The 23,069-nt window shown below is 43.4% G+C and overlaps 35 non-coding genes across 35 annotated transcripts; all 35 read left to right on the top strand.

Annotated features, from left to right (window-relative positions):
* Positions 1-320: 320 nt before the first annotated feature.
* Positions 321-439, top strand: LOC134124285 (5S ribosomal RNA). Its single transcript, XR_009955738.1, has one exon. It is a non-coding gene; the product is annotated as a 5S ribosomal RNA (ribosomal RNA).
* Positions 440-783: 344 nt separating this feature from the next.
* LOC134124284 (5S ribosomal RNA) lies at positions 784-902 on the top strand. The gene has a single exon (XR_009955737.1). It is a non-coding gene; the product is annotated as a 5S ribosomal RNA (ribosomal RNA).
* A 339-nt stretch (positions 903-1,241) lies between these two features.
* Positions 1,242-1,360, top strand: LOC134124283 (5S ribosomal RNA). The gene has a single exon (XR_009955736.1). It is a non-coding gene; the product is annotated as a 5S ribosomal RNA (ribosomal RNA).
* Positions 1,361-1,755: 395 nt separating this feature from the next.
* Positions 1,756-1,874, top strand: LOC134124282 (5S ribosomal RNA). Its single transcript, XR_009955735.1, has one exon. It is a non-coding gene; the product is annotated as a 5S ribosomal RNA (ribosomal RNA).
* A 344-nt stretch (positions 1,875-2,218) lies between these two features.
* On the top strand, positions 2,219-2,337 carry LOC134124281 (5S ribosomal RNA). The gene has a single exon (XR_009955734.1). It is a non-coding gene; the product is annotated as a 5S ribosomal RNA (ribosomal RNA).
* Positions 2,338-2,730: 393 nt separating this feature from the next.
* LOC134124280 (5S ribosomal RNA) lies at positions 2,731-2,849 on the top strand. The gene has a single exon (XR_009955733.1). It is a non-coding gene; the product is annotated as a 5S ribosomal RNA (ribosomal RNA).
* A 396-nt stretch (positions 2,850-3,245) lies between these two features.
* LOC134124332 (5S ribosomal RNA) lies at positions 3,246-3,364 on the top strand. Its single transcript, XR_009955786.1, has one exon. It is a non-coding gene; the product is annotated as a 5S ribosomal RNA (ribosomal RNA).
* A 393-nt stretch (positions 3,365-3,757) lies between these two features.
* On the top strand, positions 3,758-3,876 carry LOC134124279 (5S ribosomal RNA). The gene has a single exon (XR_009955732.1). It is a non-coding gene; the product is annotated as a 5S ribosomal RNA (ribosomal RNA).
* A 339-nt stretch (positions 3,877-4,215) lies between these two features.
* LOC134124277 (5S ribosomal RNA) lies at positions 4,216-4,334 on the top strand. Its single transcript, XR_009955730.1, has one exon. It is a non-coding gene; the product is annotated as a 5S ribosomal RNA (ribosomal RNA).
* A 344-nt stretch (positions 4,335-4,678) lies between these two features.
* LOC134124276 (5S ribosomal RNA) lies at positions 4,679-4,797 on the top strand. The gene has a single exon (XR_009955729.1). It is a non-coding gene; the product is annotated as a 5S ribosomal RNA (ribosomal RNA).
* A 339-nt stretch (positions 4,798-5,136) lies between these two features.
* On the top strand, positions 5,137-5,255 carry LOC134124275 (5S ribosomal RNA). The gene has a single exon (XR_009955728.1). It is a non-coding gene; the product is annotated as a 5S ribosomal RNA (ribosomal RNA).
* A 395-nt stretch (positions 5,256-5,650) lies between these two features.
* On the top strand, positions 5,651-5,769 carry LOC134124326 (5S ribosomal RNA). The gene has a single exon (XR_009955780.1). It is a non-coding gene; the product is annotated as a 5S ribosomal RNA (ribosomal RNA).
* Positions 5,770-6,108: 339 nt separating this feature from the next.
* Positions 6,109-6,227, top strand: LOC134124274 (5S ribosomal RNA). The gene has a single exon (XR_009955727.1). It is a non-coding gene; the product is annotated as a 5S ribosomal RNA (ribosomal RNA).
* A 395-nt stretch (positions 6,228-6,622) lies between these two features.
* LOC134124273 (5S ribosomal RNA) lies at positions 6,623-6,741 on the top strand. Its single transcript, XR_009955726.1, has one exon. It is a non-coding gene; the product is annotated as a 5S ribosomal RNA (ribosomal RNA).
* A 339-nt stretch (positions 6,742-7,080) lies between these two features.
* LOC134124272 (5S ribosomal RNA) lies at positions 7,081-7,199 on the top strand. The gene has a single exon (XR_009955725.1). It is a non-coding gene; the product is annotated as a 5S ribosomal RNA (ribosomal RNA).
* A 395-nt stretch (positions 7,200-7,594) lies between these two features.
* On the top strand, positions 7,595-7,713 carry LOC134124271 (5S ribosomal RNA). The gene has a single exon (XR_009955724.1). It is a non-coding gene; the product is annotated as a 5S ribosomal RNA (ribosomal RNA).
* A 339-nt stretch (positions 7,714-8,052) lies between these two features.
* Positions 8,053-8,171, top strand: LOC134124270 (5S ribosomal RNA). Its single transcript, XR_009955723.1, has one exon. It is a non-coding gene; the product is annotated as a 5S ribosomal RNA (ribosomal RNA).
* A 395-nt stretch (positions 8,172-8,566) lies between these two features.
* LOC134124269 (5S ribosomal RNA) lies at positions 8,567-8,685 on the top strand. Its single transcript, XR_009955722.1, has one exon. It is a non-coding gene; the product is annotated as a 5S ribosomal RNA (ribosomal RNA).
* Positions 8,686-9,029: 344 nt separating this feature from the next.
* On the top strand, positions 9,030-9,148 carry LOC134124268 (5S ribosomal RNA). The gene has a single exon (XR_009955721.1). It is a non-coding gene; the product is annotated as a 5S ribosomal RNA (ribosomal RNA).
* Positions 9,149-9,492: 344 nt separating this feature from the next.
* Positions 9,493-9,611, top strand: LOC134124330 (5S ribosomal RNA). The gene has a single exon (XR_009955784.1). It is a non-coding gene; the product is annotated as a 5S ribosomal RNA (ribosomal RNA).
* A 339-nt stretch (positions 9,612-9,950) lies between these two features.
* On the top strand, positions 9,951-10,069 carry LOC134124266 (5S ribosomal RNA). The gene has a single exon (XR_009955719.1). It is a non-coding gene; the product is annotated as a 5S ribosomal RNA (ribosomal RNA).
* A 395-nt stretch (positions 10,070-10,464) lies between these two features.
* Positions 10,465-10,583, top strand: LOC134124265 (5S ribosomal RNA). Its single transcript, XR_009955718.1, has one exon. It is a non-coding gene; the product is annotated as a 5S ribosomal RNA (ribosomal RNA).
* Positions 10,584-10,922: 339 nt separating this feature from the next.
* On the top strand, positions 10,923-11,041 carry LOC134124264 (5S ribosomal RNA). The gene has a single exon (XR_009955717.1). It is a non-coding gene; the product is annotated as a 5S ribosomal RNA (ribosomal RNA).
* A 395-nt stretch (positions 11,042-11,436) lies between these two features.
* Positions 11,437-11,555, top strand: LOC119202517 (5S ribosomal RNA). The gene has a single exon (XR_005115975.1). It is a non-coding gene; the product is annotated as a 5S ribosomal RNA (ribosomal RNA).
* A 338-nt stretch (positions 11,556-11,893) lies between these two features.
* Positions 11,894-12,012, top strand: LOC119202524 (5S ribosomal RNA). Its single transcript, XR_005115980.2, has one exon. It is a non-coding gene; the product is annotated as a 5S ribosomal RNA (ribosomal RNA).
* Positions 12,013-12,407: 395 nt separating this feature from the next.
* On the top strand, positions 12,408-12,526 carry LOC119202571 (5S ribosomal RNA). Its single transcript, XR_005115993.1, has one exon. It is a non-coding gene; the product is annotated as a 5S ribosomal RNA (ribosomal RNA).
* A 339-nt stretch (positions 12,527-12,865) lies between these two features.
* Positions 12,866-12,984, top strand: LOC119202570 (5S ribosomal RNA). Its single transcript, XR_005115992.2, has one exon. It is a non-coding gene; the product is annotated as a 5S ribosomal RNA (ribosomal RNA).
* Positions 12,985-13,379: 395 nt separating this feature from the next.
* On the top strand, positions 13,380-13,498 carry LOC119202569 (5S ribosomal RNA). The gene has a single exon (XR_005115991.1). It is a non-coding gene; the product is annotated as a 5S ribosomal RNA (ribosomal RNA).
* A 339-nt stretch (positions 13,499-13,837) lies between these two features.
* On the top strand, positions 13,838-13,956 carry LOC119199772 (5S ribosomal RNA). The gene has a single exon (XR_005115974.1). It is a non-coding gene; the product is annotated as a 5S ribosomal RNA (ribosomal RNA).
* A 6,515-nt stretch (positions 13,957-20,471) lies between these two features.
* Positions 20,472-20,590, top strand: LOC134124296 (5S ribosomal RNA). Its single transcript, XR_009955749.1, has one exon. It is a non-coding gene; the product is annotated as a 5S ribosomal RNA (ribosomal RNA).
* Positions 20,591-20,934: 344 nt separating this feature from the next.
* On the top strand, positions 20,935-21,053 carry LOC134124262 (5S ribosomal RNA). Its single transcript, XR_009955715.1, has one exon. It is a non-coding gene; the product is annotated as a 5S ribosomal RNA (ribosomal RNA).
* Positions 21,054-21,392: 339 nt separating this feature from the next.
* On the top strand, positions 21,393-21,511 carry LOC134124260 (5S ribosomal RNA). Its single transcript, XR_009955714.1, has one exon. It is a non-coding gene; the product is annotated as a 5S ribosomal RNA (ribosomal RNA).
* A 394-nt stretch (positions 21,512-21,905) lies between these two features.
* LOC134124259 (5S ribosomal RNA) lies at positions 21,906-22,024 on the top strand. Its single transcript, XR_009955713.1, has one exon. It is a non-coding gene; the product is annotated as a 5S ribosomal RNA (ribosomal RNA).
* A 339-nt stretch (positions 22,025-22,363) lies between these two features.
* LOC134124325 (5S ribosomal RNA) lies at positions 22,364-22,482 on the top strand. The gene has a single exon (XR_009955779.1). It is a non-coding gene; the product is annotated as a 5S ribosomal RNA (ribosomal RNA).
* A 394-nt stretch (positions 22,483-22,876) lies between these two features.
* LOC134124257 (5S ribosomal RNA) lies at positions 22,877-22,995 on the top strand. The gene has a single exon (XR_009955711.1). It is a non-coding gene; the product is annotated as a 5S ribosomal RNA (ribosomal RNA).
* Positions 22,996-23,069: the final 74 nt, after the last annotated feature.

Below are 23,069 nucleotides of genomic sequence, written 5' to 3'. Positions count from 1 at the left end.
GTTGAAGAGATGCATGTTTAGTGTTGTTTTAACGTTGGATATGAAAGGAAATTAGACAATATTATCCAAAATGATTCCGTTTCATGATTGCTAAATTAGTGTTGATCAACATTTACGATTGGCATACTATTGTTTGTAATTTAGCCGTTGAAATACAGGTGCTAACCCAACATGTTAGAATTGCCAGTGAAGAAAAGTAAAGTTACCTTCAGGCTTTAGGAACCTCTCTTGCCAATGCTAAGAACTGCTTCAATTTTAGAAAAAGAAACTTCTGATTATCTTTCACACGTTTTAAAGGATTAGGAAAAAGATGAAAAGCAGCTTACGGCCATACCTCTCTGGTTCCGCCCGATCTCGTCTGATCTCGGAAGCTAAGCAGAGCAGGGCCTGGTTAGTACCTGGATGGAAGACCGCCTGGGAATCCCAGGTGCCGTAAGCTTTTTCACTTCTCTCTCCGAAAGCCGCCGAGCGCCGCAGATTGTACACCTGTTTTAACGTTGGATATTAAAGGAAATTAGACAATATTATCCAAAATGATTCCGTTTCATGATTGCTAAATTAGTGTTGATCAACATTTACGATTGGCATACTATTGTTTGTAATTTAGCCGTTGAAATACAGGTGCTAACCCAACATGTTAGAATTGCCAGTGAAGAAAAGTAAAGTTACCTTCAGGCTTTAGGAACCTCTCTTGCCAATGCTAAGAACTGCTTCAATTTTAGAAAAAGAAACTTCTGATTATCTTTGACACGTTTTAAAGGATTAGGAAAAAGATGAAAAGCAGCTTACGGCCATACCTCTCTGGTTCCGCCCGATCTCGTCTGATCTCGGAAGCTAAGCAGAGCAGGGCCTGGTTAGTACCTGGATGGAAGACCGCCTGGGAATCCCAGGTGCCGTAAGCTTTTTCACTTCTCTCTCTGAAAGCCGCCCAGCGCCGTAGATTGTACACCTACACAATTGTAAAAAAAATGTCACATTGTAGAAGAGATGCAATAGGAAGAAGATGAAAGGTGGCTTACGTCCATACCATCGTCAGGCCATTTGAGGTGGCGGGGACTGCAATGGCCATTCACCGATTGGCTGGGACCCCTGGGCGGGTCTTCTCTAGTCCATCCAATTTTCGGCATGGGATGTCACAGCCTTCTTTGCATACCCTTATTTAACCCACACAAAGATGCCAACGGCAGGCGTGTCATAATTCATTGACGCATTATAAAGGATTAGGAAAAAGATAAAAAGCAGCTTACGGCCATACCTCTCTGGTTCCGCCCGATCTCGTCTGATCTCGGAAGCTAAGCAGAGCAGGGCCTGGTTAGTACCTGGATGGAAGACCGCCTGGGAATCCCAGGTGCCGTAAGCTTTTTCACTTCTCTCTCCGAAAGCCGCCGAGCGCCGCAGATTGTACACCTACAAATTACAAAAAGAATATCACATTGTTGAAGAGATGCATGTTTAGTGTTGTTTTAACGTTGGATATGAAAGGAAATTAGACAATATTATCCAAAATGATTCCGTTTCATGATTGCTAAATTAGTGTTGATCAACATTTACGATTGGCATACTATTGTTTGTAATTTAGCCGTTGAAATACAGGTGCTAACCCAACATGTTAGAATTGCCAGTGAAGAAAAGTAAAGTTACCTTCAGGCTTTAGGAACCTCTCTTGCCAATGCTAAGAACTGCTTCAATTTTAGAAAAAGAAACTTCTGATTATCTTTCACACGTTTTAAAGGATTAGGAAAAAGATGAAAAGCAGCTTACGGCCATACCTCTCTGGTTCCGCCCGATCTCGTCTGATCTCGGAAGCTAAGCAGAGCAGGGCCTGGTTAGTACCTGGATGGAAGACCGCCTGGGAATCCCAGGTGCCGTAAGCTTTTTCACTTCTCTCTCCGAAAGCCGCCGAGCGCCGCAGATTGTACACCTGTTTTAACGTTGGATATTAAAGGAAATTAGACAATATTATCCAAAATGATTCCGTTTCATGATTGCTAAATTAGTGTTGATCAACATTTACGATTGGCATACTATTGTTTGTAATTTAGCCGTTGAAATACAGGTGCTAACCCAACATGTTAGAATTGCCAGTGAAGAAAAGTAAAGTTACCTTCAGGCTTTAGGAACCTCTCTTGCCAATGCTAAGAACTGCTTCAATTTTAGAAAAAGAAACTTCTGATTATCTTTGACACGTTTTAAAGGATTAGGAAAAAGATGAAAAGCAGCTTACGGCCATACCTCTCTGGTTCCGCCCGATCTCGTCTGATCTCGGAAGCTAAGCAGAGCAGGGCCTGGTTAGTACCTGGATGGAAGACCGCCTGGGAATCCCAGGTGCCGTAAGCTTTTTCACTTCTCTCTGGAAGCCGCCGAGCGCCGCAGATTGTACACCTACAAATTACAAAAAGAATATCACATTGTTGAAGAGATGCATGTTTAGTGTTGTTTTAACGTTGGATATGAAAGGAAATTAGACAATATTATCCAAAATGATTCCGTTTCATGATTGCTAAATTAGTGTTGATCAACATTTACGATTGGCATACTATTGTTTGTAATTTAGCCGTTGAAATACAGGTGCTAACCCAACATGTTAGAATTGCCAGTGAAGAAAAGTAAAGTTACCTTCAGGCTTTAGGAACCTCTCTTGCCAATGCTAAGAACTGCTTCAATTTTAGAAAAAGAAACTTCTGATTATCTTTCACACGTTTTAAAGGATTAGGAAAAAGATGAAAAGCAGCTTACGGCCATACCTCTCTGGTTCCGCCCGATCTCGTCTGATCTCGGAAGCTAAGCAGAGCAGGGCCTGGTTAGTACCTGGATGGAAGACCGCCTGGGAATCCCAGGTGCCGTAAGCTTTTTCACTTCTCTCTGGAAGCCGCCGAGCGCCGCAGATTGTACACCTACAAATTACAAAAAGTATATCACATTGTCGAAGAGATGCATGTTTAGTGTTGTTTTAACGTTGGATATATAAGGAACTTAGACAATATCATCAAAAATGATTCCGTTTCATGGTTGCTAAATTAGTGTTGATCAACATTTAACAATTGGCATACTTTTGTTTGTAATTTAGCCGTTGAAATACAGGTGCTAACCCAACATGTTAGAATTGCCAGTGAAGAAAAGTAAAGTTACCTTCAGGTTTTAGGAACCTCTCTTGCCAATCCTAAGAACTGCTTCAATTTTAGAAAAAGAAACTCTTCTGATTATCTTTGACACGTTTTAAAGGATTAGGAAAAAGATAAAAAGCAGCTTACGGCCACACCTCTCTGGTTCCGCCCGATCTCGTCTGATCTTGGAAGCTAAGCAGAGCAGGGCCTGGTTAGTACCTGGATGGAAGACCGCCTGGGAATCCCAGGTGCCGTAAGCTTTTTCACTTCTCTCTGGAAGCCGCCGAGCGCCGCAGATTGTACACCTACAAATTACAAAAAGAATATCACATTGTTGAAGAGATGCATGTTTAGTGTTGTTTTAACGTTGGATATGAAAGGAAATTAGACAATATTATCCAAAATGATTCCGTTTCATGATTGCTAAATTAGTGTTGATCAACATTTACGATTGGCATACTATTGTTTGTAATTTAGCCGTTGAAATACAGGTGCTAACCCAACATGTTAGAATTGCCAGTGAAGAAAAGTAAAGTTACCTTCAGGCTTTAGGAACCTCTCTTGCCAATGCTAAGAACTGCTTCAATTTTAGAAAAAGAAACTTCTGATTATCTTTGACACGTTTTAAAGGATTAGGAAAAAGATGAAAAGCAGCTTACGGCCATACCTCTCTGGTTCCGCCCGATCTCGTCTGATCTCGGAAGCTAAGCAGAGCAGGGCCTGGTTAGTACCTGGATGGAAGACCGCCTGGGAATCCCAGGTGCCGTAAGCTTTTTCACTTCTCTCTCTGAAAGCCGCCCAGCGCCGTAGATTGTACACCTACACAATTGTAAAAAAAATTTCACATTGTAGAAGAGATGCAATAGGAAGAAGATGAAAGGTGGCTTACGTCCATACCATCGTCAGGCCATTTGAGGTGGCGGGGACTGCAATGGCCATTCACCGATTGGCTGGGACCCCTGGGCGGGTCTTCTCTAGTCCATCCAATTTTCGGCATGGGATGTCACAGCCTTCTTTGCATACCCTTATTTAACCCACACAAAGATGCCAACGGCAGGCGTGTCATAATTCATTGACGCATTATAAAGGATTAGGAAAAAGATAAAAAGCAGCTTACGGCCATACCTCTCTGGTTCCGCCCGATCTCGTCTGATCTCGGAAGCTAAGCAGAGCAGGGCCTGGTTAGTACCTGGATGGAAGACCGCCTGGGAATCCCAGGTGCCGTAAGCTTTTTCACTTCTCTCTCCGAAAGCCGCCGAGCGCCGCAGATTGTACACCTGTTTTAACGTTGGATATGAAAGGAAATTAGACAATATTATCCAAAATGATTCCGTTTCATGATTGCTAAATTAGTGTTGATCAACATTTACGATTGGCATACTATTGTTTGTAATTTAGCCGTTGAAATACAGGTGCTAACCCAACATGTTAGAATTGCCAGTGAAGAAAAGTAAAGTTACCTTCAGGCTTTAGGAACCTCTCTTGCCAATGCTAAGAACTGCTTCAATTTTAGAAAAAGAAACTTCTGATTATCTTTGACACGTTTTAAAGGATTAGGAAAAAGATGAAAAGCAGCTTACGGCCATACCTCTCTGGTTCCGCCCGATCTCGTCTGATCTCGGAAGCTAAGCAGAGCAGGGCCTGGTTAGTACCTGGATGGAAGACCGCCTGGGAATCCCAGGTGCCGTAAGCTTTTTCACTTCTCTCTCTGAAAGCCGCCCAGCGCCGTAGATTGTACACCTACACAATTGTAAAAAAAATGTCACATTGTAGAAGAGATGCAATAGGAAGAAGATGAAAGGTGGCTTACGTCCATACCATCGTCAGGCCATTTGAGGTGGCGGGGACTGCAATGGCCATTCACCGATTGGCTGGGACCCCTGGGCGGGTCTTCTCTAGTCCATCCAATTTTCGGCATGGGATGTCACAGCCTTCTTTGCATACCCTTATTTAACCCACACAAAGATGCCAACGGCAGGCGTGTCATAATTCATTGACGCATTATAAAGGATTAGGAAAAAGATAAAAAGCAGCTTACGGCCATACCTCTCTGGTTCCGCCCGATCTCGTCTGATCTCGGAAGCTAAGCAGAGCAGGGCCTGGTTAGTACCTGGATGGAAGACCGCCTGGGAATCCCAGGTGCCGTAAGCTTTTTCACTTCTCTCTCCGAAAGCCGCCGAGCGCCGCAGATTGTACACCTACAAATTACAAAAAGAATATCACATTGTTGAAGAGATGCATGTTTAGTGTTGTTTTAACGTTGGATATGAAAGGAAATTAGACAATATTATCCAAAATGATTCCGTTTCATGATTGCTAAATTAGTGTTGATCAACATTTACGATTGGCATACTATTGTTTGTAATTTAGCCGTTGAAATACAGGTGCTAACCCAACATGTTAGAATTGCCAGTGAAGAAAAGTAAAGTTACCTTCAGGCTTTAGGAACCTCTCTTGCCAATGCTAAGAACTGCTTCAATTTTAGAAAAAGAAACTTCTGATTATCTTTGACACGTTTTAAAGGATTAGGAAAAAGATGAAAAGCAGCTTACGGCCATACCTCTCTGGTTCCGCCCGATCTCGTCTGATCTCGGAAGCTAAGCAGAGCAGGGCCTGGTTAGTACCTGGATGGAAGACCGCCTGGGAATCCCATGTGCCGTAAGCTTTTTCACTTCTCTCTCTGAAAGCCGCCCAGCGCCGTAGATTGTACACCTACACAATTGTAAAAAAAATTTCACATTGTAGAAGAGATGCAATAGGAAGAAGATGAAAGGTGGCTTACGTCCATACCATCGTCAGGCCATTTGAGGTGGCGGGGACTGCAATGGCCATTCACCGATTGGCTGGGACCCCTGGGCGGGTCTTCTCTAGTCCATCCAATTTTCGGCATGGGATGTCACAGCCTTCTTTGCATACCCTTATTTAACCCACACAAAGATGCCAACGGCAGGCGTGTCATAATTCATTGACGCATTATAAAGGATTAGGAAAAAGATAAAAAGCAGCTTACGGCCATACCTCTCTGGTTCCGCCCGATCTCGTCTGATCTCGGAAGCTAAGCAGAGCAGGGCCTGGTTAGTACCTGGATGGAAGACCGCCTGGGAATCCCAGGTGCCGTAAGCTTTTTCACTTCTCTCTCCGAAAGCCGCCGAGCGCCGCAGATTGTACACCTACAAATTACAAAAAGAATATCACATTGTTGAAGAGATGCATGTTTAGTGTTGTTTTAACGTTGGATATGAAAGGAAATTAGACAATATTATCCAAAATGATTCCGTTTCATGATTGCTAAATTAGTGTTGATCAACATTTACGATTGGCATACTATTGTTTGTAATTTAGCCGTTGAAATACAGGTGCTAACCCAACATGTTAGAATTGCCAGTGAAGAAAAGTAAAGTTACCTTCAGGCTTTAGGAACCTCTCTTGCCAATGCTAAGAACTGCTTCAATTTTAGAAAAAGAAACTTCTGATTATCTTTGACACGTTTTAAAGGATTAGGAAAAAGATGAAAAGCAGCTTACGGCCATACCTCTCTGGTTCCGCCCGATCTCGTCTGATCTCGGAAGCTAAGCAGAGCAGGGCCTGGTTAGTACCTGGATGGAAGACCGCCTGGGAATCCCAGGTGCCGTAAGCTTTTTCACTTCTCTCTCTGAAAGCCGCCCAGCGCCGTAGATTGTACACCTACACAATTGTAAAAAAAATGTCACATTGTAGAAGAGATGCAATAGGAAGAAGATGAAAGGTGGCTTACGTCCATACCATCGTCAGGCCATTTGAGGTGGCGGGGACTGCAATGGCCATTCACCGATTGGCTGGGACCCCTGGGCGGGTCTTCTCTAGTCCATCCAATTTTCGGCATGGGATGTCACAGCCTTCTTTGCATACCCTTATTTAACCCACACAAAGATGCCAACGGCAGGCGTGTCATAATTCATTGACGCATTATAAAGGATTAGGAAAAAGATAAAAAGCAGCTTACGGCCATACCTCTCTGGTTCCGCCCGATCTCGTCTGATCTCGGAAGCTAAGCAGAGCAGGGCCTGGTTAGTACCTGGATGGAAGACCGCCTGGGAATCCCAGGTGCCGTAAGCTTTTTCACTTCTCTCTCCGAAAGCCGCCGAGCGCCGCAGATTGTACACCTACAAATTACAAAAAGAATATCACATTGTTGAAGAGATGCATGTTTAGTGTTGTTTTAACGTTGGATATGAAAGGAAATTAGACAATATTATCCAAAATGATTCCGTTTCATGATTGCTAAATTAGTGTTGATCAACATTTACGATTGGCATACTATTGTTTGTAATTTAGCCGTTGAAATACAGGTGCTAACCCAACATGTTAGAATTGCCAGTGAAGAAAAGTAAAGTTACCTTCAGGCTTTAGGAACCTCTCTTGCCAATGCTAAGAACTGCTTCAATTTTAGAAAAAGAAACTTCTGATTATCTTTGACACGTTTTAAAGGATTAGGAAAAAGATGAAAAGCAGCTTACGGCCATACCTCTCTGGTTCCGCCCGATCTCGTCTGATCTCGGAAGCTAAGCAGAGCAGGGCCTGGTTAGTACCTGGATGGAAGACCGCCTGGGAATCCCAGGTGCCGTAAGCTTTTTCACTTCTCTCTCTGAAAGCCGCCCAGCGCCGTAGATTGTACACCTACACAATTGTAAAAAAAATTTCACATTGTAGAAGAGATGCAATAGGAAGAAGATGAAAGGTGGCTTACGTCCATACCATCGTCAGGCCATTTGAGGTGGCGGGGACTGCAATGGCCATTCACCGATTGGCTGGGACCCCTGGGCGGGTCTTCTCTAGTCCATCCAATTTTCGGCATGGGATGTCACAGCCTTCTTTGCATACCCTTATTTAACCCACACAAAGATGCCAACGGCAGGCGTGTCATAATTCATTGACGCATTATAAAGGATTAGGAAAAAGATAAAAAGCAGCTTACGGCCATACCTCTCTGGTTCCGCCCGATCTCGTCTGATCTCGGAAGCTAAGCAGAGCAGGGCCTGGTTAGTACCTGGATGGAAGACCGCCTGGGAATCCCAGGTGCCGTAAGCTTTTTCACTTCTCTCTCCGAAAGCCGCCGAGCGCCGCAGATTGTACACCTACAAATTACAAAAAGAATATCACATTGTTGAAGAGATGCATGTTTAGTGTTGTTTTAACGTTGGATATGAAAGGAAATTAGACAATATTATCCAAAATGATTCCGTTTCATGATTGCTAAATTAGTGTTGATCAACATTTACGATTGGCATACTATTGTTTGTAATTTAGCCGTTGAAATACAGGTGCTAACCCAACATGTTAGAATTGCCAGTGAAGAAAAGTAAAGTTACCTTCAGGCTTTAGGAACCTCTCTTGCCAATGCTAAGAACTGCTTCAATTTTAGAAAAAGAAACTTCTGATTATCTTTCACACGTTTTAAAGGATTAGGAAAAAGATGAAAAGCAGCTTACGGCCATACCTCTCTGGTTCCGCCCGATCTCGTCTGATCTCGGAAGCTAAGCAGAGCAGGGCCTGGTTAGTACCTGGATGGAAGACCGCCTGGGAATCCCAGGTGCCGTAAGCTTTTTCACTTCTCTCTCCGAAAGCCGCCGAGCGCCGCAGATTGTACACCTGTTTTAACGTTGGATATTAAAGGAAATTAGACAATATTATCCAAAATGATTCCGTTTCATGATTGCTAAATTAGTGTTGATCAACATTTACGATTGGCATACTATTGTTTGTAATTTAGCCGTTGAAATACAGGTGCTAACCCAACATGTTAGAATTGCCAGTGAAGAAAAGTAAAGTTACCTTCAGGCTTTAGGAACCTCTCTTGCCAATGCTAAGAACTGCTTCAATTTTAGAAAAAGAAACTTCTGATTATCTTTGACACGTTTTAAAGGATTAGGAAAAAGATGAAAAGCAGCTTACGGCCATACCTCTCTGGTTCCGCCCGATCTCGTCTGATCTCGGAAGCTAAGCAGAGCAGGGCCTGGTTAGTACCTGGATGGAAGACCGCCTGGGAATCCCAGGTGCCGTAAGCTTTTTCACTTCTCTCTCCGAAAGCCGCCGAGCGCCGCAGATTGTACACCTGTTTTAACGTTGGATATTAAAGGAAATTAGACAATATTATCCAAAATGATTCCGTTTCATGATTGCTAAATTAGTGTTGATCAACATTTACGATTGGCATACTATTGTTTGTAATTTAGCCGTTGAAATACAGGTGCTAACCCAACATGTTAGAATTGCCAGTGAAGAAAAGTAAAGTTACCTTCAGGCTTTAGGAACCTCTCTTGCCAATGCTAAGAACTGCTTCAATTTTAGAAAAAGAAACTTCTGATTATCTTTGACACGTTTTAAAGGATTAGGAAAAAGATGAAAAGCAGCTTACTGCCATACCTCTCTGGTTCCGCCCGATCTCGTCTGATCTCGGAAGCTAAGCAGAGCAGGGCCTGGTTAGTACCTGGATGGAAGACCGCCTGGGAATCCCAGGTGCCGTAAGCTTTTTCACTTCTCTCTCTGAAAGCCGCCCAGCGCCGTAGATTGTACACCTACACAATTGTAAAAAAAATGTCACATTGTAGAAGAGATGCAATAGGAAGAAGATGAAAGGTGGCTTACGTCCATACCATCGTCAGGCCATTTGAGGTGGCGGGGACTGCAATGGCCATTCACCGATTGGCTGGGACCCCTGGGCGGGTCTTCTCTAGTCCATCCAATTTTCGGCATGGGATGTCACAGCCTTCTTTGCATACCCTTATTTAACCCACACAAAGATGCCAACGGCAGGCGTGTCATAATTCATTGACGCATTATAAAGGATTAGGAAAAAGATAAAAAGCAGCTTACGGCCATACCTCTCTGGTTCCGCCCGATCTCGTCTGATCTCGGAAGCTAAGCAGAGCAGGGCCTGGTTAGTACCTGGATGGAAGACCGCCTGGGAATCCCAGGTGCCGTAAGCTTTTTCACTTCTCTCTCCGAAAGCCGCCGAGCGCCGCAGATTGTACACCTACAAATTACAAAAAGAATATCACATTGTTGAAGAGATGCATGTTTAGTGTTGTTTTAACGTTGGATATGAAAGGAAATTAGACAATATTATCCAAAATGATTCCGTTTCATGATTGCTAAATTAGTGTTGATCAACATTTACGATTGGCATACTATTGTTTGTAATTTAGCCGTTGAAATACAGGTGCTAACCCAACATGTTAGAATTGCCAGTGAAGAAAAGTAAAGTTACCTTCAGGCTTTAGGAACCTCTCTTGCCAATGCTAAGAACTGCTTCAATTTTAGAAAAAGAAACTTCTGATTATCTTTGACACGTTTTAAAGGATTAGGAAAAAGATGAAAAGCAGCTTACGGCCATACCTCTCTGGTTCCGCCCGATCTCGTCTGATCTCGGAAGCTAAGCAGAGCAGGGCCTGGTTAGTACCTGGATGGAAGACCGCCTGGGAATCCCAGGTGCCGTAAGCTTTTTCACTTCTCTCTCTGAAAGCCGCCCAGCGCCGTAGATTGTACACCTACACAATTGTAAAAAAAATGTCACATTGTAGAAGAGATGCAATAGGAAGAAGATGAAAGGTGGCTTACGTCCATACCATCGTCAGGCCATTTGAGGTGGCGGGGACTGCAATGGCCATTCACCGATTGGCTGGGACCCCTGGGCGGGTCTTCTCTAGTCCATCCAATTTTCGGCATGGGATGTCACAGCCTTCTTTGCATACCCTTATTTAACCCACACAAAGATGCCAACGGCAGGCGTGTCATAATTCATTGACGCATTATAAAGGATTAGGAAAAAGATAAAAAGCAGCTTACGGCCATACCTCTCTGGTTCCGCCCGATCTCGTCTGATCTCGGAAGCTAAGCAGAGCAGGGCCTGGTTAGTACCTGGATGGAAGACCGCCTGGGAATCCCAGGTGCCGTAAGCTTTTTCACTTCTCTCTCCGAAAGCCGCCGAGCGCCGCAGATTGTACACCTACAAATTACAAAAAGAATATCACATTGTTGAAGAGATGCATGTTTAGTGTTGTTTTAACGTTGGATATGAAAGGAAATTAGACAATATTATCCAAAATGATTCCGTTTCATGATTGCTAAATTAGTGTTGATCAACATTTACGATTGGCATACTATTGTTTGTAATTTAGCCGTTGAAATACAGGTGCTAACCCAACATGTTAGAATTGCCAGTGAAGAAAAGTAAAGTTACCTTCAGGCTTTAGGAACCTCTCTTGCCAATGCTAAGAACTGCTTCAATTTTAGAAAAAGAAACTTCTGATTATCTTTGACACGTTTTAAAGGATTAGGAAAAAGATGAAAAGCAGCTTACGGCCATACCTCTCTGGTTCCGCCCGATCTCGTCTGATCTCGGAAGCTAAGCAGAGCAGGGCCTGGTTAGTACCTGGATGGAAGACCGCCTGGGAATCCCAGGTGCCGTAAGCTTTTTCACTTCTCTCTCTGAAAGCCGCCCAGCGCCGCAGATTGTACACCTACACAATTGTAAAAAAAATGTCACATTGTAGAAGAGATGCAATAGGAAGAAGATGAAAGGTGGCTTACGTCCATACCATCGTCAGGCCATTTGAGGTGGCGGGGACTGCAATGGCCATTCACCGATTGGCTGGGACCCCTGGGCGGGTCTTCTCTAGTCCATCCAATTTTCGGCATGGGATGTCACAGCCTTCTTTGCATACCCTTATTTAACCCACACAAAGATGCCAACGGCAGGCGTGTCATAATTCATTGACGCATTATAAAGGATTAGGAAAAAGATAAAAACAGCTTACGGCCATACCTCTCTGGTTCCGCCCGATCTCGTCTGATCTCGGAAGCTAAGCAGTGCAGGGCCTGGTTAGTACCTGGATGGAAGACCGCCTGGGAATCCCAGGTGCCGTAAGCTTTTTCACTTCTCTCTCCGAAAGCCGCCCAGCGCCGCAGATTGTACACCTACAAATTACAAAAAGAATATCACATTGTTGAAGAGATGCATGTTTAGTGTTGTTTTAACGTTGGATATGAAAGGAAATTAGACAATATTATCCAAAATGATTCCGTTTCATGATTGCTAAATTAGTGTTGATCAACATTTACGATTGGCATACTATTGTTTGTAATTTAGCCGTTGAAATACAGGTGCTAACCCAACATGTTAGAATTGCCAGTGAAGAAAAGTAAAGTTACCTTCAGGCTTTAGGAACCTCTCTTGCCAATGCTAAGAACTGCTTCAATTTTAGAAAAAGAAACTTCTGATTATCTTTGACACGTTTTAAAGGATTAGGAAAAAGATGAAAAGCAGCTTACGGCCATACCTCTCTGGTTCCGCCCGATCTCGTCTGATCTCGGAAGCTAAGCAGAGCAGGGCCTGGTTAGTACCTGGATGGAAGACCGCCTGGGAATCCCAGGTGCCGTAAGCTTTTTCACTTCTCTCTCTGAAAGCCGCCCAGCGCCGTAAATTGTACACCTGCACAATTGTAAAAAAAAATTCACATTGTAGAAGAGATGCAATAGGAAGAAGATGAAAGGTGGCTTACGTCCATACTATCGTCAGGCCATTTGAGGTGGCGGGGACTGCAATGGCCATTCACCGATTGGCTGGGACCCCTGGGCGGGTCTTCTCTAGTCCATCCAATTTTCGGCATGGGATGTCACAGCCTTCTTTGCATACCCTTATTTAACCCACACAAAGATGCCAACGGCAGGCGTGTCATAATTCATTGACGCATTATAAAGGATTAGGAAAAAGATAAAAAGCAGCTTACGGCCATACCTCTCTGGTTCCGCCCGATCTCGTCTGATCTCGGAAGCTAAGCAGAGCAGGGCCTGGTTAGTACCTGGATGGAAGACCGCCTGGGAATCCTAGGTGCCGTAAGCTTTTTCACTTCTCTCTCCGAAAGCCGCCGAGCGCCGCAGATTGTACACCTACAAATTACAAAAAGAATATCACATTGTTGAAGAGATGCATGTTTAGTGTTGTTTTAACGTTGGATATGAAAGAAAATTAGACAATATTATCCAAAATGATTCCGTTTCATGATTGCTAAATTAGTGTTGATCAACATTTACGATTGGCATACTATTGTTTGTAATTTAGCCGTTGAAATACAGGTGCTAACCCAACATGTTAGAATTGCCAGTGAAGAAAAGTAAAGTTACCTTCAGGCTTTAGGAACCTCTCTTGCCAATGCTAAGAACTGCTTCAATTTTAGAAAAAGAAACTTCTGATTATCTTTGACACGTTTTAAAGGATTAGGAAAAAGATGAAAAGCAGCTTACGGCCATACCTCTCTGGTTCCGCCCGATCTCGTCTGATCTCGGAAGCTAAGCAGAGCAGGGCCTGGTTAGTACCTGGATGGAAGACCGCCTGGGAATCCCAGGTGCCGTAAGCTTTTTCACTTCTCTCTCTGAAAGCCGCCCAGCGCCGTAGATTGTACACCTACACAATTGTAAAAAAAAATTCACATTGTAGAAGACATGCAATAGGAAGAAGATGAAAGGTGGCTTACGTCCATACCATCGTCAGGCCATTTGAGGTGGCGGGGACTGCAATGGCCATTCACCGATTGGCTGGGACCCCTGGGCGGGTCTTCTCTAGTCCATCCAATTTTCGGCATGGGATGTCACAGCCTTCTTTGCATACCCTTATTTAACCCACACAAAGATGCCAACGGCAGGCGTGTCATAATTCTTTGACGCATTATAAAGGATTAGGAAAAAGATAAAAAGCAGCTTACGGCCATACCTCTCTGGTTCCGCCCGATCTCGTCTGATCTCGGAAGCTAAGCAGAGCAGGGCCTGGTTAGTACCTGGATGGAAGACCGCCTGGGAATCCCAGGTGCCGTAAGCTTTTTCACTTCTCTCTCCGAATGCCGCCCAGCGCCGCAGATTGTACACCTACAAATTACAAAAAGAATATCACATTGTTGAAGAGATGCATGTTTAGTGTTGTTTTAACGTTGGATATGAAAGGAAATTAGACAATATTATCCAAAATGATTCCGTTTCATGATTGCTAAATTAGTGTTGATCAACATTTACGATTGGCATACTATTGTTTGTAATTTAGCCGTTGAAATACAGGTGCTAACCCAACATGTTAGAATTGCCAGTGAAGAAAAGTAAAGTTACCTTCAGGCTTTAGGAACCTCTCTTGCCAATGCTAAGAACTGCTTCAATTTTAGAAAAAGAAACTTCTGATTATCTTTGACACGTTTTAAAGGATTAGGAAAAAGATGAAAAGCAGCTTACGGCCATACCTCTCTGGTTCCGCCCGATCTCGTCTGATCACATGTGAAGGCTCCGCCCATTGCAGGAAGTGAGTTACAAGCTAGATTTGTTTGGCACACGTCTTTTGGAGGACTTTTTTTCCCTTCTCTTTTTTCTTGAGATTTCAATGCTCTGAGTGAGATTGTTTTTCTTTGTGAGACTTTGTTGTTTAATATCCCCCAGCAGTGTTACACTGTCTGGGGGACTTTTTTCTTTTTTACCGGGTTTTGTGCATACTCGAAGGAATTATCCTTTTTTGTGTGAGGGTTTTTTTCATCCCTTTTTTCAATGATGGACCAACAGCGTGAACAAACACAAAGTGGGCAGATGCCAATGATGAAGATGATGGCAGATGGACAAAGAAAGGAGAAGACAAGTGGGAATGACGGCGAGAATAACAATGAGGACGGGAAAAGACAGCGGAGCTTGACCGTGAGTGTGGAGACAGAGGGGGATATTACGATCCCTGTAATGGAACTGATGCACTGCATTAAGGAGATTTGTGGAGGACTCATGGCCTGCCGGGTGATAAACCCAAAGAAGTATGAAGTCACCATGAGCCACCCAAAAGGGAAGCAGAGGCTCATGGATGGCTTCAAAATAGGTGATACCAAGGTCCATGCAAGGGAAATCAGCAATGATGAACTGGTTGTTTCTTTTCTCAACCTACCATATTATATAGAGGACACTGAGATTGAGTGCAAACTGAGGGGTTGGGGGGTCTCTGCGGTCTCCCCTTATAAAAGACGGATGTGGCCAGGCACCAAGGTGGCAGACGGGACAAGATTTGTCCGGGTCAGATTTAATGAACATGTACAGTCACTCCCATATTCTACAAAATTCAACACTGTATTGGGGGCAGAATATTTCAGGGTGTTGCATGACAAACAGGTGAGGGTGTGCCGGATGTGCATGCAGCCAGGACACATAGTACGGGACTGTCCGGAGTTTATGTGCCACCAGTGTGGGGTACAGGGGCACTACGCCAGAGAATGCCCCCGAAAACATCAGAAAAAGTGTACCCTATGCGGGGAGGAGACGGAGCATTGCAGATGTAACATGCGGGAGGAGGAACCGAGCCAAACTGGAGCCAGCACCCAAGAGAGGGGTGAGGAAGAAGGAGAAAGCGACAAGGAGGGGATCGGCGGCAGCGACGAGGATGCAGGTGGTCATGAGGAAGAGGATGAGAGCAGCGTGGGCGTGCTGGAGGTATTTCCGGAATGGCTGGAAGCGGCTGAGGAGGAGACGACCGTTTCAACGGCTGCACCTGAGGCGGCGCCAAGCCAAGGAAAAGGGAAGGTGCAGGACGGCAGGCTGAGAAAACCACTGTTGCAGGAGGAGCCTGAAAAGACACAGGCGTTTGGGCAAGAGACAGAGGTGCAGAACAGGGCTCCAGAGAGCACGCCACCTACCGCTGAGGCAATAGAGAGTGAGTTTTTGGGGATGGGAGCCACCCTGGATGCAGTGGACGTCAACACCGGTGGGACTCCACCTTTGCTGCTGGATACCGCATCAGACTCTGAAATGGATGTGGAAAAAATAATAGAGGTGAGAAAGAGGCGGGGGGAGCAGGGGGGGAAAAACAGGGCAAGGAAGAAAAAAAATCCTTGCTCTAAGGATAAGCCATAATGAACACGTTCATGATAATAATATTTATGTATGCGCTAATGGGTTCTGTGGATATAAGTATAACCTCCCTAAATACAAATGGTTTCAGAAATGCAGACAAGATTCAAGCAGTGTTTAGTAAGAACCATCTGACAGACATATTGTGTCTTCAAGAAACACACTGGGACTTGATCACAACCAAATATGTACACAAGCATTGGAGAGGGACGGTATACTCTGCTGAAGGAAGTGGAAGAACAGGAGGAGTAGCGGTGTTGATAAAAAAACAACATGATACCAATAGCAAATGCATTTATAGAGGCAATGATGGTAAATGTATAATTCTAGAAATTTTAGTCAATGATGAAATTATTAGATTAATAAATATACATGCTCCGAACGTAGAGAATGATAGGAAGAAATTTTTTATGGATTTAAATAGGTGGATCAACAACAAAACTATAATAATAGGAGACTTTAACGTGGTTCTGAGCAACAGAGATAGCTCTAAAAACAACACATATAAGAATGATTCAAGTAGGACGGTACTCAAAAACCTAATTTCGGGTTCAAACTTGATTGATGTGTGGAGGGTACTCCACCCCAGCACTAGAGGGTTTTCAAGGAGGCAAATCGTGCAGGGTCGATTAAAGCAGTCCCGTATAGATTTGGCTCTGGTAGCATCAGGGATGATCAGACAGACTTATGACATTCAGTACATATTCAACACATGGAGCGATCATGCTCAAATTGAATTGAAGTTGGGAGATGTCACTGTTAAAAGGGGAAGAGGGATATGGTGCCACAATAACAGCTTATTAGAGGACAAGATATATAAAAATAAGATCAGGAATCTATTAATTAATGGAATGAGTGGTATAAAATATGTTGATAATAAAATAGAATTCTGGGAAGATATTAAACTGAGAATCAAAAAATTAAGTATCAACTATAGTCGAGAGAAAAGATGGGAAGAAAAGAGAAAGGAAAGTATAATAAACGAGTTGTTGAATGTGGAAATAGAAAAGATGGAATTGGATGAAAAGTATAGTAGCGAGGAATATGAAGTGTATAAAATAAAACTTGCAGAGTTTGAGGCCAAAAGATGCAAAGGTGCAGCGGTGAGGAGTAGGTCTCAGGCACTGCTTGAAGGGGAAAGAAGCACGGCTTACTTCTTGGGGCTGGAAAAAGTAACGCAGGAGAGACAACATATACAGCAACTGCAGAACAAAAGTGGTGTGATATGTAAAGAAAAAGATGAGATATTGGGTATAGTACATGAATACTATGAGGAGTTATATAAAGGGCAAAGCCCAGAGAAAGAGCAGATAGAACGGATTACCAGCCACATTGAGAAAAAAATAAGTGCAAATGACAAAGTCCTTTGTGATAAGGATATAGCTGTACAGGACATAGAGACTGCAATCAAAAATCTTAAAAAGAATAAGAGCCCGGGGTCCGACGGACTTACGGCAGAACTGTATCAGGGTTTCCCAGAGTTTTTCTCCCCAATCCTGCTTCAAGTGTTTGAAGAAATGGAGAAGGAAAAAAAACTTCAGATAAGCTTACGGAGGGGATCATCACATTAATATACAAGAAGAAAGGGAGTAAAGATAAGTTAGACTATTACAGACCAATAAGTGTTTTAAATATGGATTATAAAATCATTGCAAAAATATTAGCCTTTAGGATGAGGGAGGTGATAAAAGGTATTGTTACAGAAACGCAAACGTATGGTATTCCAGGCAGGGAGATTAATGATAATATAATAACGGTAAAAAATGTAGTGGGGATCCTAAATAGGGAAGGTGGGTGTTTATTGGGGATCGATCTAGAGAAAGCGTTTGATCGAGTAGAGCATAGTTTTTTGTGGGAGGTGTTAAGTAAATATGGTTTTGGGGAGAGATATATTAACTGGGTTAAATTATTGTATGTGAATGCCAGAAGCAGGATTAAGGTAAATGGGTTCCTGACCGATCAGGTGGGGCTGCGGAGGTCAATACGACAGGGATGCCCTATGTCAGCTACGCTCTTCAGCCTGGTGGTAGAACCGTTGGCTTTAATGATAAATAACGATGATAGGATAGTGGGGATCAATACGAATGGGAATAGGAATTTAAAAGTAGTACAGTATGCAGATGATATTAATATATTTTTAAGAAATAGTACATATATAGAGAGGGTAATGAATCATATAAATGATTACGAAAAGGCTTCGGGAGCTAAAGTTAACAGTGGGAAATCAGAAATAATGGTGTTTAAAGAAGATAGCATGGATATAAATAAATGGGGTTTCAAATTAGTAGATGAGAGGAAAGTTTTAGGAGTGTATATAGGGAAAAACGAAAGCGCTGCCCGGGATAAAAACTGGCATGAAGCCATAAAACGAACTAGAAATATCTGTAATATGTGGCAGGCCCGTGGGCTTACCATCAGAGGGAAGGTAAAAGTGTGTAATGCGCTGGTACTGTCAACAATTGTACATATTTTGGGATCTTGCGAGCTGCCCGAATGGGCGCTCCATTCTCTGAATAGTGTGACATCCTCTTTTTTGTGGAGGGGGAAGGGAAATATGATAGCACGCAAGACCTTAATAGCTAAGAAAGAGGAGGGGGGTCTAACTCTGATGGATATTAGTGCCAAAAGAGATGCGCTAAGGGTTAAAATGCTTGGACGGTTTTTGGATGCGAAGAGGAAGCATCCTTGGAAAGACACCCTGGCAGGGCTCCTGGCTGAATACAGAGAGAAGAGCTACTTCAATTTAGGTGCCTTCAGTCCCAGGGATGTGATTGGGGGGCTGCCGGGGTTCTATCGTGAGGTGCTGGAGGCTTGGGACAAGATTCTTCCCCACCTCAGCCTTGACTGCAAATGGAGAGCGCACGTGATGCAGTTACCTTTTCTCAACTCCCCTTTCTTTGTTTATGCAGGAAGGCCCATTGTGTCGAAAGCACTCGAGAGTGCGGGGTTGACCTCCTTGGGGAGCATATGTAAAGCAGCAGGAGATTGGGTTTTTGATATAAACAAAACGGAAGTAGGCCTCAAAAGAGCCAATGTTAGGTATAGAGCAAAACAAATTAGAGATGTTGGTGCAAGAGTTTTTAACTGTGTGGACAATGATTGGTTACACCTTACAGATGACGAGGAGCGGATGCAGGACGATGGAATGGAATTCCTTCTGTGCCTCGGGGACAAGTATACGCCAATAGGTAAAGCCAAAACAAAATGCATTTATAACATACTGGTACGGAAAGTGGCCATGAAGCCTGCATCGGAGAAAAGGTGGAAGGAACTTTTCCCAGATGAGCAGATGGGGACCATTTGGTTAAATTTAGATGTACCTCACCTACCACATGCTTTATTCCAAGCAGATTTCAAGCTGAGGCACAGGAGGATATACACTAGTATTGTCCTGCATCAGATCCACAAAAACATTTTTCAAAGGACGTGTGCTGTGTGTGAAAGGGAAGACGAAGATCTGGAGCATCTATTTTTGAAATGTTCCGGTTTAAATTCCATTCACACATATATCAAATCTATATTGATGACCTGTTGTGGAGTGGGGGCCAAACACATTGGCCAGTGGGAGTGGGTCTGGCTTTTTGGCTTGCCAAAAAAGAAAGATAGTACAACAATTGCAACCAACACCATTCTTGGCTTTGCGAGATATGCGGTACTCTTAAAAAGGAACAGGGCGCTATTTGATCACAAAAAAACAGACGTAATTGAAATGTTTAAGAATATGTTTAAAGCGCATGTAAAGCTGTTATTTATGTGTAAAAGGGAATGGTGCAAGAAACATTTTATGGAAGGTACCACAATATGTAGCATTGATGAAGAGGAGAAGTTATGCTTCTCCTTGTGAACCATATGGTTGTGTGAAAATAAGGTTGTGTGGATTACCCCCTAGAAGGCCCTTTGTTTTAGGGTTTTCTTTCGTATGGTTTTGTGTAGTGTTTTATTTTGTTTTGTATGTCGGTACCCTCTGGGTTGTATGTATTTTAAAATAAAATGTCATGTATTTTTGATAATAAAAGATAAAAAAAAAAGTTCCGCCCGATCTCGTCTGATCTCGGAAGCTAAGCAGAGCAGGGCCTGGTTAGTACCTGGATGGAAGACCGCCTGGGAATCCCAGGTGCCGTAAGCTTTTTCACTTCTCTCTCCGAAAGCCGCCGAGCGCCGCAGATTGTACACCTGTTTTAACGTTGGATATGAAAGGAAATTAGACAATATTATCCAAAATGATTCCGTTTCATGATTGCTAAATCAGTGTTGATCAACATTTACGATTGGCATACTATTGTTTGTAATTTAGCCGTTGAAATACAGGTGCTAACCCAACATGTTAGAATTGCCAGTGAAGAAAAGTAAAGTTACCTTCAGGCTTTAGGAACCTCTCTTGCCAATGCTAAGAACTACTTCAATTTTAGAAAAAGAAACTTCTGATTAACTTTGACACGTTTTAAAGGATTAGGAAAAAGATGAAAAGCAGCTTACGGCCATACCTCTCTGGTTCCGCCCGATCTCGTCTGATCTCGGAAGCTAAGCAGAGCAGGGCCTGGTAAGTACCTGGATGGAAGACCGCCTGGGAATCCCAGGTGCCGTAAGCTTTTTCACTTCTCTCTCCGAAAGCCGCCGAGCGCGGCAGATTGAACACCTGTTTTAACGTTGGATATGAAAGGAAATTAGACAATATTATCCAAAAAGATTCCGTTTCATGATTGCTAAATCAGTGTTGATCAACATTTACGATTGGCATACTATTGTTTGTAATTTAGCCGTTGAAATACAGGTGCTAACCCAACATGTTAGAATTGCCAGTGAAGAAAAGTAAAGTTACCTTCAGGCTTTAGGAACCTCTCTTGCCAATGCTAAGAACTGCTTCAATTTTAGAAAAAGAAACTTCTGATTAACTTTGACACGTTTTAAAGGATTAGGAAAAAGATGAAAAGCAGCTTACGGCCATACCTCTCTGGTTCCGCCCGATCTCGTCTGATCTCGGAAGCTAAGCAGAGCAGGGCCTGGTTAGTACCTGGATGGAAGACCGCCTGGGAATCCCAGGTGCCGTAAGCTTTTTCACTTCTCTCTCTGAAAGCCGCCCAGCGCCGTAGATTGTACACCTACACAATTGTAAAAAAAATTTCACATTGTAGAAGAGATGCAATAGGAAGAAGATGAAAGGTGGCTTACGTCCATACCATCGTCAGGCCATTTGAGGTGGCGGGGACTGCAATGGCCATTCACCGATTGGCTGGGACCCCTGGGCGGGTCTTCTCTAGTCCATCCAATTTTCGGCATGGGATGTCACAGCCTTCTTTGCATACCCTTATTTAACCCACACAAAGATGCCAACGGCAGGCGTGTCATAATTCATTGACGCATTATAAAGGATTAGGAAAAAGATATAAAGCAGCTTACGGCCATACCTCTCTGGTTCCGCCCGATCTCGTCTGATCTCGGAAGCTAAGCAGAGCAGGGCCTGGTTAGTACCTGGATGGAAGACCGCCTGGGAATCCCAGGTGCCGTAAGCTTTTTCACTTCTCTCTGAAAGCTGCAGAGCGCCGCAGATTGTACACCTACAAATTACAAAAAGTATATCACATTGTTGAAGAGATGCATGTTTATTGTTGTTTTAACGTTGGATATGAAAGGCATTTAGACAATATTATCAAACATGATTCCGTTTCATGGTTGCTAAATTAGTGTTGATCAACATTTAACAATTGGCATACTTTTGTTTGTAATTTAGCCGTTGAAATACAGGTGCTAACCAAACATGTTAGATTTACCAGTGAAGAAAAGTAAAGTTCCCTTTAGGTTTTAGGAACCTCTCTTGCCAATGCTAAGAACTGCTTCAATTTTAGAAAAAGAAACTTCTGATTATCTTTGACACGTTTTAAAGGATTAGGAAAAAGTTGAAAAGCAGCTTACGGCCATACCTCTCTGGTTCCGCCCGATCTCGTCTGATCTCGGAAGCTAAGCAGAGCAGGGCCTGGTTAGTACCTGGATGGAAGACCGCCTGGGAATCCCAGGTGCCGTAAGCTTTTTCACTTCTCTCTCTGAAAGCCGCCCAGCGACGTAGCTTGTACACCTACACAATTGTAAAAAGTTGATCACATTGTAGAAGAGATGCAATAGGAAGAAGATGAAAGGTGGCTTACGTCCATACCATCGTCAGGCCATTTGAGGTGGCGGGGACTGCAATGGCCATCCACCGATTGGCTGGGACTCCTGGGCGGGTCTTCTCTAGTCCATCCAATTTTCGCCATAGGATGTCACAGCCTTCTTTGCATACCCTTATTTAACCCACACAAAGATGCCAACGGCAGGCGTGACATAATTTTTTGACGCATTATAAAGGATTAGGAAAAAGATAAAAAGCAGCTTACGGCCATACCTCTCTGGTTCCGCCCGATCTCGTCTGATCTCGGAAGCTAAGCAGACCAGGGCCTGGTTAGTACCTGGATGGAAGACCGCCTGGGAATCCCAGGTGCCGTAAGCTTTTTCACTTCTCTCTGAAAGCTGCAGAGCGCCGCAGATTGTACACCTACAAATTACAAAAAGTATATCACATTGTTGAAGAGATGCATGTTTAGTGTTGTTTTAACGTTGCATATGAAAGGAAATTAGACAATATTATCCAAAATGATTCCGTTTCATGATTGCTAAATTAGTGTTGATCAACATTTAACAATTGGCATACTTTTGTTTGTAATTTAGCCGTTGAAATACAGGTGCTAACCAAACATGTTAGATTTACCAGTGAAGAAAAGTAAAGTTCCCTTCAGGTTTTAGGAACCTCTCTTGCCAATGCTAAGAACTGCTTCAATTTTAGAAAAAGAAACTTCTGATTATCTTTGACACGTTTTAAAGGATTAGGAAAAAGATGAAAAGCAGCTTACGGCCATACCTCTCTGGTTCCGCCCGATCTCGTCTGATCTCGGAAGCTAAGCAGAGCAGGGCCTGGTTAGTACCTGGATGGAAGACCGCCTGGGAATCCCAGGTGCCGTAAGCTTTTTCACTTCTCTCTCTGAAAGCCGCCCAGCGCCGTAGCTTGTACACCTACACAATTGTAAAAAGTTGATCACA

This window comes from Pungitius pungitius, unplaced genomic scaffold (genome assembly GCF_949316345.1).
Source record: "Pungitius pungitius unplaced genomic scaffold, fPunPun2.1 scaffold_49, whole genome shotgun sequence".
In the NCBI taxonomy this organism is placed as follows: domain Eukaryota; kingdom Metazoa; phylum Chordata; class Actinopteri; order Perciformes; family Gasterosteidae; genus Pungitius; species Pungitius pungitius.
The sequence above is the reverse complement of the archived record's forward strand: the minus strand, read 5'-3'. Positions and strand labels throughout refer to the sequence as shown.